Source organism: Panthera uncia, chromosome C2, assembly GCF_023721935.1.
Source record: "Panthera uncia isolate 11264 chromosome C2, Puncia_PCG_1.0, whole genome shotgun sequence".
In the NCBI taxonomy this organism is placed as follows: Eukaryota; Metazoa; Chordata; class Mammalia; order Carnivora; family Felidae; genus Panthera; species Panthera uncia.
In genome coordinates this window covers 28,957,724-28,970,509 of record NC_064810.1, presented here as the reverse complement: position 1 = coordinate 28,970,509, position 12,786 = coordinate 28,957,724, and positions in this window count along the sequence as shown.

Here is a 12,786-nt window from a genome sequence, read left to right as displayed (position 1 = left end):
TAAGTTTATTTATTTTGAGGGAGAGAGAGAGCGAGCAAGTGAGCACAGAGTCATGGTGGGGGGTGGGGGGGTGCAGAGAGAATTCCAAGCAGGCTCTGCACTGTCAGCACAGGCCTGACGTGGGGCTCAAACTCATGAACTGTGAGATCATGATCTGAGTCAAAACCAAGAGTTAGAGGGGCGCCTGGGTGGCGCAGTCGGTTAAGCGTCCGACTTCAGCCAGGTCACGATCTCGCGGTCCGTGAGTTCGAGCCCCACGTCAGGCTCTGGGCTGATGGCTCGGAGCCTGGAGCCTGTTTCAGATTCTGTGTCTCCCTCTCTCTCTGCCCCTCCCCGTTCATGCTCTGTCTCTCTCTGCCCCAAAAATAAATTAAAAACGTTGAAAAAAAAATTAAAAAAAACAAAAACCAAGAGTTAGATGCTTCACCGATTGAGCCACCCAAGCACCCATTATTAATTATTTTTTAGAGAAGTTTTAGGTCACAGCCAAACTGAATAGAAGATACAGATATCTTCCATATACCTTCTGCCTCACACATGCATAGACTTTCTCATTATCATCACCAGAGTGGTTAGATACAATCATGAACCTACACTGACACATTATAATCACCCAAAGTCCATAGACTACATAAGAGTTCACACTTAGTGTTGTACATTCCAAGGGTTTGGACGAACTTATAATGACATATCCATCATTGTAGTATTGGACAGATTATTTTCACTACCCTTCAAAGTCCTCTGTGCTCCACCCATTCTTCACCCCCCACTCCTAAACCCTGGCAACCAATATTTTTATTGTCCCCAGCCTCTTCCAGAATGTCACATAGTTGGAATCATACATAAGATAGGCCAGACCCTTTTTTTTTAAACAAGGTATGGTGCAAATAAGTAACAATAATGTGGCAATTGTGATTTTAGAGGCTTTTAGTTAATTAATGAGATATTAATATAACTATAATATTTAAAGTTGCTTTTTAATCTTCTCTCTTTTTTTGTCACTCTTATTCCATTAAGCCTTCCCTTCACCCAGTTTTTAAGACCCAGAATCTGTAAAGCAATTTCCAAGAAAGAAGCCACATATTCGGGAGGTTAGACTGGCACTATATATAATTACTCAAAGAATGGCCCTATTCCAGCAATAATGGGTCACAGTCCCATAGTTACACAGAAAATATGTATGCAATGCTGACCTTATTCCAGTAATCAAGTAGGCACTGAGGCAAGATAAAAAGGTAAACAGTAGAATATTAGAAATTTTTTAAGTTTATGTTATTTATTTTGAGAGAGAGAGAGAAAGTGCAAATGTGCCCTTGTGTGAGTGTGGGAAGGCCAGGAGAGAGGAAGAGAGAGAACCCCAAGCAGTTCTGGTAGCACAGAGCCTAATGTGGGGCTCAATCCCAGGAACCATGAGATCACAACTTGCGTCAAAATCAAGGGTTGGCTACTTAACCAAATAGTGTTTTAACAGACATAAATAAAATACCATAGGAAAAGGAGGGTAGCAAGATTAATCCTTATTCTGGGGGTGGGAATAACCAAAAGATTCTAACCAAGAAAGTGAAACAGTACTCTAAGGGTAGGTAGATTCTAATTCACATTAATGGAGGAAGGGAGCCAGGAATTAGCTGAGTAAACACATAGAAATGGTTTGTTAGTTATCGTAACAAATTACTATAAATTCGGTGGCTTAAAACAACAGAAATGTATTCTCTCACAGTTTGGGAGGCCAAAAATCTGAAATCGAAGTGCTAGTAGGACAGGGCCATATTCCCTCTGGAGGTTCTAGGCGGAGGTCCTTCCTTGTCTCTTAAAGCTTCTGGAGATTGTCAGCATTTCTTGACTTCCTTGGTCTGTGGCTACACCACTTGAATCTTTGCTTTCATTGTCACATCATTTTTTCCTCAGCGTTTCTGTTCTCCTCAGTATGTCTCTCATAAGGATGCTTGTTATTGGATAAAAGGCCCACCTGGATAATCCAGGATCATCTCTTCTCAAGCTCTTTAACTTAACGTAGATCTTCCAAGACCCTTTCCCAAAGAAGGTAGCATTCATAGGTTCCAAAATTTTACCTATTCAAGGTAAATATCTTTTGGTAGAGGATTTTTCAGCTTCCCACACTTGGGAATGTACTTTATGAGTGGTTATGTGACTGTGTTTGTATTGTGGTTTGATGGATGGAGTTGGGTTCAAGGCCAGTAAGGGCAAGACATTCCTTGAAAGACTTTTGGGGTTCAGTATTACATTAGCATTCCTTACTTTGATCATGTAATCACCAAATTTTTAAGCTAAAGAAGTATGGTTAATGTACTTAACTCAATTATGTTGAGTTAATTTACTAAATTTACTAAATTTACTAAATGTTGAGTTAATGTACTAAACTCAACTCTCATCCCTTCCCCTTCTTTAAAAAGAGGTAACAGGCTCAGGAAGGTTAGATAATTTACTCAGTCACATCAGCAATTACAGGCATCATAAGTGCCAAGCTCAGAATCCAAATACAAGATGTTTAACTTTTAATATCTTCTCGAGAGTTATTTTAACTATATTTCCGCTTTTCCCTCCAGTTATTGAAGAAGTACAAATTACAGGTTATTAGAAACATGGATGACTATTGATATGCCCACACCTCCATACCAACATCACCACTGGCTGGATCAGGGGAAGGGAAATTAATCTCTGAGTTGAGATACACATATTTTTCAAAATCAACTTAAATTAAGACATTAGAGTCTAAGTTATTGTGTCTGCTTCACATTATTGGTAAAGTACATGAGTCAAAGTCAATTAATTATTGTGTTGAGACCCTATGAGTTCCCCAAATATCCTTCCGAAGTGCCTCAACCTCAGCTAGTAAGTTAAATTTGGCCTTTTGATAGAGCATCTCTCCCTGTGCTGAACGAGAATATCCCATCTGGATCAATGGTCTCCTGAATTCTACCTCTAATCTTTAGTAACAGAGACATTTGGGAAATATTAACTGACTTATACATTATAGGTCTTTGAAGCACTTCTGCATCCCTCATTTGGAAAAGAGGTCAAAAAATACTTTTCATCAAGACCATTTTTCACCTTGGGGTGCCTGGGTGGCTCGGTTGGTTTAGTGTCCCAGTCTTGGTTTCAGCTTATGATCTCATGATTTGTGAGTTTGAGCCCCGTGTCTGGCTTTGCGCTGATAGTGCAGGGCCTGGTGGGATTCTCTCTTCCTCTCTTTGTGCCCCTTCCCAGCTCTTTCTCTCACTCAAAATAAATACTTAAAAAAGACCATTTTTCACCTTTATGGGATTCTTTACTGAAGCACCAAATTCATAATTAGGGTGCAAATACTTTTGTCTAGATCCACCTGACCATTGGCTATTACCTGCAAAGCTAATAACCAGGTGAAAATTCAAGAAAAGCATTTCTAAATCTACATACACTTACAAATATTCTGTCACAATATGCTACTTAAAAAAAAACAACAAAATGAAACAGATTCTACCTCTGCATTTGCTATGCAATATGAAGAAGCATCATAACCTCATGTGTTAGAACAGGTGCTTGGAATTACTGACCCTGGTGTGCAAAAGGAAATTTCAAAAAATCACAAAATGGCATCAGGGGAAATGATATGGATGGAAAGTGACATCTGGCTAAAAACTGTACAATGGCTAATTGGACCATTTAAAGCAAGTAAAGCCATCATCCTGGTGATAGCCCTCTTGGAGCTACTCAATCAAACAGATTCACCCCATCACATATGATTCTTTTATAATCTCTACCAGACAACAGCTAGTCTTTCCCCAAAGGCAAAGACAATAATGTTCACCAAATATTTCACACGTTTTCTATGTCTCCTAGACTTTTGGAAGTTGAGTGGAGTCACATGACTGAAAATGGTCAATGAAATGTGAGCTGAAGTGATGTGTATCAATTCTGGACTTAGCAGTCAGCACAGGGCAAGTAGAGGCCTGGTGCTCCAGAGAGTATAGCTACAGGGTGATGAGGCTTCAGCCATATTGGATCTCTGAGTGCTTTAGGAAACGAAGTCATCTGTACACCCCTATCCATCCCTTACCTGTGCAACATAAGTAAGAAATATACTTTTGTTAGAAGTCACTGAGATTATAAGGGCTTTTCTACTAGAGTATTTGAATTGAATATGTGAAAAAGAAGCCAGGTTATGGTAAAAGAAAAACTGGGAGTAATGGAAAGAATATGGTCTAAAAGAAATGTGTCCTTGACTTTGCAATTCCAGGGAAATTGTAACCTCACCAAAGGTTAAAAGGTGTTAAGTCTGGTCCTTTTATCAGGGCCACCCCAGCATATGTTCATATCCCTATAGTTGACAAAAGTAACAACTGCTATCTGATGATATTCTAGCCAATCAGTCATCAATCAATCAATCAATCAGAATGCCTCTGCACACCCTTTTCTTGGCCTCCTGATTTTAACCTGCTTTTTTGTTCTTCCTCTTCTTTTTGGATTCAAAACCCTATTCCTGCACACCAGCTTGAATTGTTACTTCTATTCCCTCTTGTATGTAACACCTTTTCTGACTCACCTCCTGGCATATGGGCCTGCAGAGTTTCTGGTTCAATCTGGCCCCTTTGGCCTCTAGTGTCATTTCTGCCTAGCAAGGGAAGTACTCCCTGCCTGTGATTCTCGGTCATTTGAGGGATTAGATTCAGTTACTTGATGAAAATGTTTGATTTTTATGAACATTTATTTTGCCCTTTAGAAGGGCACCCTTTCTAATTCTCATACTAACACATGCTAACGGCCAAAAAGCCAGCTTGACTACTGAGACCTTTAGGGTCTCTGTATTCTAGTTTATATGTTATTGCCATTCCTGATTGCCTGCAGTTTAATACCACCGTACAGTTTGTTTTTCTCTGGTGAGAGAACTATAATACATTGGGGTTTTGTTTTCCTCTTTTAAAAAATTGTAATCTAAAGATGTCTTTTAAAAATGTGTGTCATAACAAACCCCCAAACAAACCAATCTGAAAAGAAATTCAAGAACAGACATATAATATTTAGAAAGTTCATCTTCAAAAACTCATTAAATAGTGTTGTTCTTCACTGTGGTTATATGTAACAAGGTAGGCTAACCAGTTCACTACAATGATTTAAATTGAAATAAAAACATGTATATTAAACAACTGGAATTTAAATAAAAAAAAAGAAAAACATGAAGCTAAGCTTAGCTTGAAAATTAAAATGAAAAAAAAGAGAGAAAGAAGGAGAGAAATTGAGGGAATCATATGCCCTATTATATTTTAAAATAATTAGAAATTACCTTCTTCTATCCAGTTAAAATTTCTCAAAATATAATGAAACATGTTTTCTTTCTTGTATAGAAATTATGATTGATTATTTATCCCCCATGCTTTCACTTTATTTAAAAAAAAATTTTTTAATGTTTACTTATTTTTGACAGAGAGGGAGAGAGACAGAACATGAGCAGGGGAGGGGCAGAGAAAGAGAGACACACACACAGAATCCAAAGCAGGCTCCAGGCTCCGAGCTGTCAGCACAGAACCCGATGCAGGGCTCGAACTCACATACCGCGAGATCATGACCTGAGCTGAAGTCAGACGCTTAACCGACTGAGCCACCTAGGCACCCCATCCCATGCTTTCACTTTGAACTTAATATTCAGATAATTCATGTGGCTAAAGCACACTGTCCACTTCATCCACAGCCACTGACAATACCTCACAGGTCCTTCCAAAACACCGTGGGAACTGGTAGGAGAAAATAGGTGCTCCAAAGGGACAACATTTTTAAGGGCAAAGGTTGCACCCTAACCATTTTTTCTTTATCATGTTTGACAGGATACCCCATTCAAATACTCTCTGAATAAATAATTGAAATGTTTCTTTAACAGGGAAAGGTAAGGAAAGGTACGTACCTTTCTGATGGTTGATGACGGCATTTAGGTAGGCGGCGGAGGAGCCACTTTCCTGAGTCGATTTGGGTGGTGCTGGCAACATCACCTGCCTGCTAATATCACCTTCACCAGCCTGCTTTCTTCCCAATCCCTTTAACAAACATATTTAACTGGACTGTTTTTAAGAGCAGACCAATTAAAAAATACGTATGAAGTGTTTACTGTGGTTCTAAATTTGGATTTTGGAAAAAGAAGAGAAATATAGAAAGCAACTTAACTCCTGTGGTTTTGAAACTTTTTAATAAATTATTATTATTTTTAGCAGAACCACTTTCAAATAGCAACAGCTAACACTTGAGTACTTTTGTTTTGGCAGGGACTGTTTTAACTGCTTTTTACCTAGAAACTCACTTAATCCCCACATCTAAGAAGTAGATGCTATTATTATTCCATTTTACGTATGCAAAAAATTCAGGGCACCCAGCTAATTAAGTGGGGTGGAATTTGACTCTGGCTGACTTGGCTCTGATCCTCTTAACTACTCTGCCATATTGCATCTTACATGGAATATATGTACAAAAAGGCAGAACTTTACAGGTAGAAATAAAAGATATCAGGCCTAGAGCTGTGTCCACTCTCTGTACGGAAGCCTCAAACTTAGCAGAGCTGGATTGATAACTTGCTCTAGACAAAACCATAGGGCTTTCCAAGGACAAGCAGTGTTGCAGAAACATGTGAGCAGCCAATGGGTAATTCCAGAAATTTAGAATACTGGGATCTCCAATATACAATACAATATCTGTATCCAAAAATAACAGATAATTTTCAGTATTTTCCCAGAGCATGCTACATCAATAAGTTCTTCCTTATTTTAATCAGTCATTTGACATTTTTATGTTTCTTTGATGAAACTTCATTTTCAAAGAATTGTTTAGCCTTGAAATAATTCATCCACATCCCATAAAAACATTACAAGGGGCAATGAATAAATCAAATTTTAAGACGCATTTTTTTATACTTAGATACGGCAATCTCACTAAAATTTTTTTAATGTTTATTTGTTTTTGAGAGAGGCAGAGACAGAGTGCAAGCAGGGGAGGGGCAGAGAGCAAGAGAGAGGGAGACACAGAATCCAAAATAGGCTCCAAACTGTCAGCACAGAACCTCATGCGGGACTCGAACTCATGAACTGCGAGATCATGACCTGAGCTGAAGTCAGATGCTTAACTGACTGAGCCACTCAGGCACCCCAAGGCAATCTCACTTTAAAGTAAATGATAGAAATTATTTTTAATAGAACAGCTTTCCTTGAAAGATAAGCCTTGAAATCTTTAAAAAAATTTTTTTTTAAGTTTATTTATTTTGAGAGAGAGAGTGCGAACAAGTATGGGCACAGAGAGAGAATCTCAAGCAGGCTCCACACTCTCAGCATAGAGCTCAATGCAGGGCTTGAACCATGAACTCACTGTGAGAAAATGACCTGAACCAAAATCAAGAGTTGGATGCTTAACCAACTAAGCCACCTAGGTGCCTCTAAAAATCTTTCTCTTCACTATTTTTTCTTACAGCCTCATGGAAAGTGAAATGTGTTACAAGCATGCCTACCTTCATATTTCACCTACTTTATGAAAGGATCTAATTATGCACAAAAAGTAGTAATAGTAACATTACATAGCATTTACTATGAGCCAGACATTCTTCTAAGTGAAGATATATATTTTATGTCATTTAATTCTTAAAGTAATCTTATGAGGTACATTGTTTGATCATGCTTATTTTACAGATGAGGAAACTTAAGTATACAAATGATGAGATCTGGTTTTCAAACATGGGCAGTGTGGTTTTAGAGAACCACTGTGTAATGCTGCCTCTCAACAAGTAAATCACTAAGGAAAAAGTAATCCATTAATAGAGAAAGCAGTGAAATGGAAATATGTCTAGTGACTTCTCCAATGCCATAAATATAAAGGCCTTCTTAAGGCCTGGTCTGAAAACCTATTCAAAACTGACTTAATCTTCTTCTCTCCAGAGCTTCCTTTCTTTATGTTACCTTCCTCTGTATCAGTCAGGATAGATTAGGTTAGGCACAATAACAAATGACCCTGATAGCTCAGTGGCTTAAAGAAAGAAACTATATTTTTGGTCAGCCATGTCATTGTTTCATATCCCCTTGATTTTGGGATCCAGGTAGAAAGAGTAATGTCCACTTGGGACATTGCCAGTCTCATGGTGGAGAGAAAAGAAAAACATTGTGAATCAAGTGCTAGCTCTTAGATCTCATTTCTTGTCATGTTTCATTACCCAAAGGAAGTCACATGTCCACAAGTGAATCAACAGGTCAGGGACATAAATTTACTACTGAGAAAGGAGCAAATTGTAGTAAGCCATGATGTATTCAGCTAAAGTCTCCATCTTAATTTATTAACATCACCTCGCACATAAGCTGGAAACCTAGAATTTATTCTTAAATTATATTTTTTCATCAATTTTCCACAAGCAAGCCATACTCAAGACATATATAGCTCTCATTACAAACATTTCTCTCAACCATTCTCTCCCTTTCCTGTGCTCCATATGAGATCTAAAAGCTTTCTCCCAGACTTGGCACTGGTTTCTTCATTGATTCCTCAACCCCTATTCAGTCTCATCCCTTTTGGTCATCTTCCACACTCTCACCAAAGTGATGTTTATAAAATAAAACAATTTATTTTTCTTGATTATAAATCTTTAATGATTTTCCATCTACTACACAAATGATACTTAAAAAAAATATCTTCCTGTCAAGACTGTTTCTATAACACGTTGCCAGTTCCCAACTAGCCCTTTATCAAATTCTTTGCAATCCATTGAACACATCATGGCATCTCATGTTTTTGATCCTCAACTTAGGCTATTTTACTTATAGAGTTGCCTACATCTCTCTGCCAGGCAAAAATCTACTTTAATAAATATATTTTTGTATGTGTGTGTGAAAGGGTTTCTCTCTTCTTCCAATGGTTGTATCCAACTCTGTACTACAGTGCACTCTGGATGAGAAGTGACATTAATTATGTCTTTTCATTATTTCATATATATTTTTATATAATAATTATTTATTTGAATGCCTATGACTTCTACTGCCTGTAAACTTTTTAAGGGAAATGTTTATTGGTTATTCATTTTTGTATCTGTACCGCCTACCGCAGTGCCCAGAATATAAAAACTCCATAGTAAATCCTGAACGATTATAAGTTCTCATTAAATAGTAATGGGAAATAATTGAAAATGTGGGTAAAGATCATGTTTAAAATTGGAGCTGATTGTACACAAGACTATAGAAAACATGACAGGAAGTGGGCTTAATGAGGCAGGGAATAAGAAAATAGAAAAGATTCTGTTTAAGACATGCAAACAATAAAAGATGAAAGAAAAGGGAATTTGAGAGAAAGCTTAAATTCTCAAATGTTTGACTGGAGTAGAGTTTAAGTTGTAACAGTCAACAAGTTTACATTCTAACTTTAACCCTCTCATATTATATGACAATTAGTTTCTCTGTTATTTAGAAAAGATAATCTCTTGGGACACCTGGGTGCCTCAGTCGGTTAAGTGTCCAACTCTTATTTTGGCTTAGGTCATGATCTCATGGTTCCTGAGTTTGAGCCCTGTGTTGTTGGGTTCTGCAAAGCCTGCTTGGAATCCTCTGTCTCTCCTTCTCTCTTTGCCCCTCCCCCCCCAAAATAAATAAATAAATAAATAACTTTAAAAAAGATTGGAAATATAAAAGAAAAGATAATCTCTTATTTCCATGTTCTTCCTCTTAAAATTAAGCTGATATAAAGGGAATTAATGTTTGATTTAATATGAAAATGGTCTGTGGAACCACCTGGGTGGCTCAGTCGGTTAAGCGTCCAACCTTAGCTCAGGTCTGATCTCACCATTTGTGAGTTCAAGCCCCGTGACAGGGCTCAGCGGCTGACAGCTCAGAACCTGGAGCCTGCTTTGGATTCTGTGCCTTCCTTTCTCTCCGACCACCGCCCCCCCCTCTACTCGCACTCTGTGTGTCTCTCTCTCTCAAAAAATAAAAATAAGCATTAAAAAAATTGAAAAATATATGAAAATAGACTGTGTCTTTGGAATTGTATTTCCTTCAAGCTCCTGAGATCTTTAGCATCAAAATATTAAATGTTTATAAAAGCATTTAAATGTTTATATGTTAAATGATACATATTTATAATTATAAAATATATTAAATTTTTGACTTTGGGACTTCAATTTCTCTAACTCCTATTCTGCTGGTGATAAAGAGCTTTGATGTGGTCTTCTTATACAAACATAAAAAAAATCACTACTCTTAATTTAATCTGTTACTGGAGCACCACCACTGTAATTAAGTTATTTAAATTGCTTATAATTATATATTGATATAAAATTATTTTTATACAGAAACTAGGATAAGTGAGAGAAAAAAAGGGCTACAACATAAAAAATATAATACATTGCATGTGTATAGCATTTATCTAGTGAAGGGCTACCTGGATTGTTCCACTACATTCCTGAGCAGGAAATAATAAAAAGAATATGTTCTAAACAAGGAAATTTCTCCTTGTCCCACCGGAGGTGAAATGATCTCTTATTAAACCTGGTTGTTATTTTTCAGATATGCCTCTAGACTGAAATATTATTTCTCCAAACATGCTCGTGCAGAAAGCATGATGGGATGGATAGGCTTGTGGGACAAAACCAATTTGCTAAAAGCCTTTGAAAAGAGCAACAAAAAAAATAAATAAATAAATAAAATAAAATAAAGGACCGGGCTCAACAGTGAGATTGGATTGTGGTTTGATGTGGCTAGAAAGAGTTTAAGCCTCCAAAAAAATAATTCAGTTATATCCCTGCAAGCAATGGTGGCAGGTGGGAAAATGTGCTAGGCGAAACTCACTCCAGGGAAATGCCCATGTGCACGACGTGCTGGAATCATATGGAGGACTAAATGAAGAAAGGGGTCAGGCTCCTTTGGACAAAATTAAATTTTGAAGCTACATTTAAAATGATCAGGAGTTTTCAGGATTTTTTTCACCTACAGGATCTGATGGCCAAATTATATTTTTGAGAGAACAATTGAAAAAATTGTATAAAGTCAGACCAGTGTGTTATTGCACACAGAGAGATGCTGTGAATCAATGACTCAAGAAGGTGGAAAATGAATGGATAATCCTCTCAGTTACTTCATAAAACGAGTGGATTGTATCTATCAAATATACTGAAAGAAGACAATGGCAGATGCCTTCAGCAGGTTAAGATGATTAAATTTATCTCAGAATTCTTTATAGCGGTTGTGTTCCCTGGAGTGCTCTACAGTTTAACGGAATGAGCAGGAATACTACAAACATCAGGGAAAGACCGGAATCTCATCAAGATAATTAAAGGTGAAAAAGGCAAATTTCTCAAAAGGAAAGAATCTCTAATCCCAGAAATAGCATTAAGGGTTGGTCTTAGGAAAAGTGTTCTATATTTATAGGTCATCTTCCTCTAATACTATTTGAAAGTATATTAATAAGATATCCTCAGATATCTACAAATGTATAAAATTTTTAAAAGGTGAAAATATACAGTAAAAGAAAAATAAGGGCAAGAATATAAAATTGAATCTGGAATGATACTGATAGATACAATTAGAATGACTGAGCCACTCATTTGGTTTTAACCTTTCTAACAGTCAATGTGAAAAGTGGGAAATTGTCATTGCAAAATTCAGGTTCCATAAAATAAAAGCTGAGCAATTGCTCAGAAGAACTGATCCTAAGACAAAAAAGTACCTCTGCATAAGATTTGCATAAGACGACGACCCTGTGTAATAAAATGAAAAAAACAAAACAAAACAAAAAAAACCTCTCAACATCCTTAAAAACAACACAGTCAAGTTTCATAGGACTGTTTCTTATCTTAAAATAACTGGAACAGGGGTTGATGGCATTGTAAAAAACCGTGTTTTGGTGATACCGAGGCCAAGAGTACATTTTAGCATTCTGCATTTTAGCATTTTTTTGAGGAGTAAGTGAACTGCATATCCTCCGGAACTCTGTCATAAATGCTGCTCCTGTCTATTAAATTTTAAATATGGTTTGGGTGACAAGAAATTTAGAAATGCACTCATTTGAAAGCATCTCAAATGTAGCTATCCTATGCCGCTAGATGAGTGAAGATTCATATAAGTTAATATATATGTGTTAAGGCTGAGTTTATTTAAGAAAGTTAATTTTTTTTAATTGAAGCTGGGATATCAAACTCCTGTCAGGGCCTAAGAGACATCTAGAGAAAGCAAGCAATTTGTTAATATTTATACTAAACTAGAGTTTCGAAGGTAGGCTGCTGCATATGAGGCTGTTAGGACAAATACTTGTTTCCCAGGATAATTCTTAAAAAGGCAGGTGAGAAATTCCATTGGTTCCTTAATGCACCTCTAATTCCATCTACTAATAAAACATGCTGAATATGTCTGAATGAATAACTGGAATCTGTTACCACCTCTTAACAACAGTACACTGACAGAGACAATTTTGTTTATATATTTAGGTTTTAGATTTAAAAGGCTGCTTTCATTTTATAATGAAACAACTTGGCTCAGAGTGTTTTTTTTTTCCATACACATGTCTCAATCAGGATTATTTCCAATAAAATAAAACCATAAAAAATAGGCTTCTACCTTAATATCTTCTCGCCCTAAGGCTGACAATAAAGGTGGTTTTAGGTGTGTTAGTACATATGTTTTCTTCCTGAGATTTCTGCACAGCACAGGGTGCACTTGAAGTGGAGATGCGAAATAATCTACGATGTGATTGCTCACCACTACTGCCATGAGGCTTGAAACTAAACATGGGATTCAGTAGCCAGCAAGAATTACCACTCATCAAGGCAGGCCCATTACTTGGTAT